Raw genomic sequence first — 6,683 nt, forward strand, 5'->3', positions numbered from 1 at the left:
CACTTTTCATGTTCTGTGTTTTGCCAAATGTCTGCTATGTATACATAATCACAGTCTCACACACAATAGTTTTACTTCCACAGTAGGAACCTGGCCCCTCATAAACCCAATATTCCCTATAGCCGCAACTCTGCAGAAACCATACTGTTGAAATTATACATACTATACTTGTATTTTTTTCATGTTGGCATTCTTCCAATAGCCATATATACTTAAAATAGATTAATTTGGGTCCTTTTCTTGGTTTGATACAATCATGCTATGCAGCCCAGGCCAGCCTCAAACTCAAAGCAACAGAGTCTTACCTCAGCAAATCTAGTCTTCTCTGATGCCTCTCAACTACACTCTTCTGTTAGTTTTATTTTATAGAGGTTGCCGAAAGAAAACAAACACAGGTGATGTATAGAACATGTATGGCTTTAGACAGCTTGACCTCTCCAGTTTTAAGAGAATTGAAGGAATCAATATCTAACTTCTAACATTCATTTTAATTCTGAGTAGTACTTTGTATGAGTATCACATATTTTATCTCTGTGTACAAATTATTTCTAGAAATGTATACATGTAGACCTGAAAGTAGAGAATGTCTGTTGGGAGGAGGAGGTGGAACTGCATGAGAAGTGGGAACAAGAGCAGATTGTGGGCAGGAAGTTTAAACAGCAGATATGAGATCATGGCTTAGTGATGCTCATTATTTGGTAACATTAATATATACTAGCTGAAATGTTTCTAATTAAAAATCTGTTGATCAAGCAAATGCTGTCTGCTTTGAGTTCATTTGTTTGTTCATTTTTAATCAAAGATTCTGCCACAAGTAGATTGGAATATTATAGAGAAAAACTTTAAAGGAACAGATAAAGGTTACTAAAGAATTTATATCCAGGATCTATGGAACTTAAGCTACCAATAAGAAAGTTGGAATTCCACAATTTTGGATTTGAATAACAGTTTTGCTCTTGGAGAACCAAAATACTGAATTTGACCACTTGACTTACTACATATCTTACTTTTCTACCCCCAAATTTCCTGGGAATTTATCAAAATGAAATTTATCCTAGCACTGCACATGATGAATTCAAATAGTACATGGGGAAATATGGTAACCCATCCATGAATAAAAGGACACCTAAGAGTTACAGATTATAGCCTGGTCCTGGTTGTGGCCACTGATAACCAAAGCATCATGACACTTACTGGCATCTCCTAAGCTTCCCCATAAAAGATAGTAAGCTGTCAGAGTTGTTATATTCTCTGATATTCTATTAATTCTTTTTCTGGAATAGGAAATGTACAGAGACTGAGAGAAAAGATTTTAGTACAAATGTGTTAGTTATTTTTATCTGGTAGTAATTTGACTTATGTTATTAGAATAAATGAAATATAACACTCCTATATAATATAAATGAAATTAAAATTACATTAAATATTATGAACTAAGGACCATATCAATTTCAATAAAAATGAATTTATGCTTGTTATTATTATTACTATTATTACTATTATCATCATGCTTTATGTCACAACAAATGCTGAGTTCCAGAAAAAAAATAATAAAAACTAATAAAAATTCCCAAATGCATCTTGTTTGAAAATGCTCTCAGTTCCTGGTGATAATTTGTCAGTGAGACTCATGCTCAGGCCTGAGACATTGGGTGGTTGTGGTCATCACACACTGTGAGTGTGACCTCTGTTGAGACAACACTAGAGGGAAGGCACATGATCAGGTTGAAATGTACTCAAAGGAAACTACTTTGCCTGCCTGTCCTATCGACCTAGGACTGCATCAACTTTGTTATCGGGAAAAGTGAGCTTTTACAAAATGAATATACTCTTATTAACAGTATCTGCATTTAAAACCAACAACTTAATTACCTTAGTCTCGAAAAGTTACCGCCAATCTTACTGCTAATGTTAAAGGTATTAGGAACTTATGAACACTGCATAAACCATTCTGAGTAGACCAGTAACACAATCTATAGGAAAATTGCTGAAAACTTGAAATGCCAACTCATAATAAGAATAGAGCCAAAGAAAATGTCAATGACATATGTGGTTAATACGTGTTCTTGTGTCAAAGAGTGCTTGGCTTTATTAGTTACTGGAGAAAGGCAAATTATGACAATGTCACAACAGCAGAATACCTAATGTGAAAAAGAAATGACTAATAAACAGCCAGATTTCTCATTCATTGAGGATTGGATGTTTAACTTGTTGCGATAGCTTTAGAAAACACTGTGATAGTATAGACTAGAGTTGAAAGTATATATACACAACCCATTACCTGGAAACAGTATCAAAGATACACATCAACGTCTATAGCAGCATAGTTTATATTAGGCAGAAGTTAAATGCTGCCTGTATTCGTTGAAGGAAAACACATTAAGTAACTTGGGATTTTCTTATTGAACAGAAGCCGTGGAGAAATGTTAATTAAAGACATAATGTACACACCATAATAACATTCATAGCAAGCATGCACACACTCTTAGGATACATGAATATATTGTATGGAAATGTGGTATGGGATGTGTAACTCCTTTATTACATACACTTTTAATTTTATAAGATATGGCAAATTACAGAGAAAGCTGCAATGAAAACTTTTATACAACAGCAAAACATACTAAATGTTGCTTGGCTTCAGAATGGTTTTGTTTGTTTGTTTGTTTGTTTGTTTGTTTTATAAAAGAAATATGTAAATGTGTAGAAAAAGCTGTACTCATACTCTGTCATTCCTTCTTTTAATTGGAATAAATTATAGATTTATAACACATGCTATTGTAAAACAAAATTTGTCTGCCTAACATGACACTGGGTGATTTTTATTACCTTTGTGTTATTATATTTTCTTTCTTAAAAAAAGGTTTATTTATTTTATGTGTGTGAGTGCCCAGAAGAGGGCACCAAGTGCCATTACAGAGATTTGTGAACCACTATGTGGGTGCTGGGAATTGAACTCAGTACCTCCAGATCAGTCAGGGCTCTTAACCACTGAGCCGTCTTTACAGTCCCTTGTTTTCTATTTTTAAACATTTCATTCGACAGCCATTGTCAGTTTGGGTCTTGATTTTGAAACACTTTGCTCTCTGTGGATGTCAGCCTTCTAGTCCTGTTGTCTTCTCATGACCCAACTGTAATGATAAACTATATCCTTTTTGGGTTTTTTTTTTTTTGTTTTTTCTTGTTTGAACATGACCAAAGCCTGGCTCATTTTGCTGGGGACAAGGCAGTTTTCATTCATTCTCTTTTGTTGAATCCATAGTCAGAAAACAAGAGAGTTTATGAAAGGACCATTTGGCAGATTTCTTTTGGAAAGTATTCTTTCCCCTTCAGATTTATTTAGAACTGAAATTTTCTTTCTTTAACTTGGTTGCATGTAGGTGAGCTGTGATTTTCTTAAGTGAGGTTAGGTAAAGAAAAGACCCTACAAGGTCTGAGCTATACTCGTGACCTCTCTATTAGGTTAAAACATGTTTGTTTTTTTTTCTGTTATGTGATGTTAATAAAACTGAACTATACCAATATTAATAATAGTGTCACTAATTAATTCTGTGAGGTATGAAAAGACAGAGGACTAGCATGAGAATAAGAGAGGGATGGAAATGTGGTATGGGATGTGTAACTCCTTTATTACATACACTTTTAATTTTATAAGATATGGCAAATTACAGAGAAAGCTGCAATGAAATATTTGCCTTGTATTTGACATATGTAGAAGGCAAGGGGGAAAAAACATTTGGAATGTCAGTTCCCAAGGCTACTTTATCTTGGAATGTGAGAAACTGAAACAGTGATTTTCATCAGCTACAGACAGTGGGTAAGAGGAGGCTGTGGGAAGTTGGGGATCTGCGTTATGTTCTTTGTGGTTCTGTATGCACCCCGTCTTCCAAAGGAGCCACAAGAATCAAAGAGAGCTCACCAAGAGCCAGGAAGCCCTGCCCTAAAGTCAATTTCCCCCCCACAACTTTGTTTCCTTGCCAGATTTTACCTTAGAGGAAATGAAATGAATATGCTGTGAAAAAGTATTCCATGTGGGCTGCTCTTCCGTCTTCCCTTGCCTTTTCCTCCTGTGTTCTGTGTTCTGGCTGTTTGTGAGTAGGTGAGGCTGGTGACTCACTGCCTTCAAGAAGCAGCAAGGCTGGTGAGTCATAGCTTTGGAGCTGGGGTTGTGGTTCACTCACACGGACTGTTTAACCCATAGTTGGCCCCTTAGGGGTCAATGGAAACATCCTTCGTATGGTCTTAATTTTCATAAATCTGCTTGAATTGCAGTACCAGGCAATGCCTGTGTCCTGGCAAAAGCTCCACTACTGTTCTCAGGACATCCCATTCCACATGACTAATCTTTTCCCCTTTTTCATTTGAGAATTTCCTGCCTTCACATGATAGCTGGAAACTATTTTGGGAAGTTTTATTTTAAGCATCATTTTTCCCCTTAATTCTACCATAAGTACTGGGTTCAGCTTTGCAACTATGAATTTCCTACTATACCCTAAACTCAAATATATCAAGCATTACAACTTGCTTTATGCCCTAGGAAATAAAAACCAAACAAAAGAAGACTATGTGTCTCTTCTACATTGTGAACTCTATTTAAAATCCTTGGATGTTTTCATTTCATAAGGCTGTCAATGTGCAGGAATTCTCCAGCATTCCCGTTACCAAAGTTAGTATAAATAAAAATAGATAAAAATGGAAATTGCTTTGAGTTTATGTAATTATCTTATCCTTCTCGGTTGACAACATAAATATGAGGCTGGGAAGCCAGTTTGCATCTGTCAGGATCAATTTTCCATTATGTCAGTCATATTAATTACTAATCTATTAGTTGATTTTTAGTTTTGACATATACATGCAGCATGTATCAAAAATATCAGTTTGTTTTTTCTTAAGCATTTACATTAATGGCCATAGTATTTTAAAGTCACATTGGCTTCCTTGACAGTGCCGTTGAGTTTTCAATACATGTCATAAATATTGCTAATCTTAAGATAGCATCTACTTTGACTTTCTATTTTCTCTTTTTCTTAGACTTCCTTTTTTTTTTTTTTGAAAAGAACTTACACTGTAGTTCAAACTAGACTATTAGCCACTGTGCAACCCAGGCTGACCTTAAAATCATGGGAATCCTGCTGTTTCATACTCCCCATTTCTAATGAGCTATCATTTTTGGCCTGCTAATTGATTGATTTATTAATATGTGTGTGTGTGTGTGTGTGTGTGTGTGTGTGTGTGTGAGTGAGTGTGTATGTACATGTGGGTGTTTGTTTGTGTGTGTGTCTGTATGTATGTGTGTGTGTTATGTATACATATTTATAGCAACGAGAAGTAAAGCTTAGGTGTCACCTACCTTTTTTTTTTTATAGACAGAGTCTTTGACTTGGTTCAGAATTCACCAGTCAGACAGAACCAGTGCTTAATAAGCCTCAGGGATCCATCTGTCTCTATGCCTCCACTAATAGGCAACACATGCCTCTATGACAAGTTTTAAATTTTAGCTTCTGGGTATCAAACTCAGGTTATTTTGCTCACATGAAAAGTAGTTTACTCAAAAATCATTTGTTGATTTTTATAAGCATGAACTATATAATTACCTGAAAGCCATGTGAAGGAAAGAGAGGACAAAGTATGAAAGTACAATGAGGGCCGGAGAAATAGCTCAGCAGGTAAGAGCTCTGGCTGCTTTTCCAGATGGACTCAGCTTCAGTTCCCATCACCCAGATGGCAGCTCACAACTGTCTGTAACTCCATTTCCAGGGGATCTGACACCCTCACACAGACACGCATGCAGACAAAACACCAATGCACTTAAAATAAAACAATAAATCAGTTTTTAAAAGTACAATGCAAGCAAAATCTTAGTGTGCAAAGTAGTTCAGAGGAAACAACAAATACTATTTTATTCTTTCTTCCTTTCTTCCTTCCTTTCTTCCTTCCTTCCTTCCTTCCTTCCTTCCTTCCTTCCTTCCTTCCTTCCTTCCTTCCTCTCTCTCTCTCTCTCTCTCTCTCTCTCTCTCTCTCTCTCTCTCTCTCTCTCTCTTTCTTTCTTTCTTTCTTTCTTTCTTTCTTTCTTTCTTTCTTTCTGTTTTATAAAGAATGAAGTAAATCACATTGAGGTTCCCGGAAAGAACTCCCTTCATTGCATCAGGTGGGACGTTTCCTATGAGATCTGTTGTGTGGTCATTGCTAATCCATTAATCCTTACAGTTCACAGTTCCGGGTCTTTGGTTATTGTTCAACTCTTCTACAACAGCAGGCCTCTGCTTTTATTCTGTTTATCTGGTTTGGGTCTATTCAAGAATTAAGGAAATAGGCTCTTCTTTAATGCTAATGTTTTTATTAAATGTCATTATAATAACATCTTTAGCATCTATTATTGAAAATGCCAAAAGTAATCTGGCCCTTCACATATTTCCTGTGTCTTAGTTATATGAGTTCCAAAGGCTTGTTTGGAAGGCAGGGGCATTGCTGATGAATTACAAGTACACATTACAGCAGGTACAGGTCTTTTAAAAACCTACAAATAAGTTTTATTTCAATTGTCTACACTTTCTTGAAAATAAGTAGAGCCTTAAAGATTTAACTTCAATACATAAAAATGGTAACAAATTCAGAGAAATAAATTAAGACCTTTAAGTCATGTAGTAATAAGTATTATGGCTGAAGTCAATTCCTCCTCTCCC

The sequence above is a fragment of the Apodemus sylvaticus genome, chromosome 1 (genome assembly GCF_947179515.1).
Source record: "Apodemus sylvaticus chromosome 1, mApoSyl1.1, whole genome shotgun sequence".
In the NCBI taxonomy this organism is placed as follows: Eukaryota; Metazoa; Chordata; class Mammalia; order Rodentia; family Muridae; genus Apodemus; species Apodemus sylvaticus.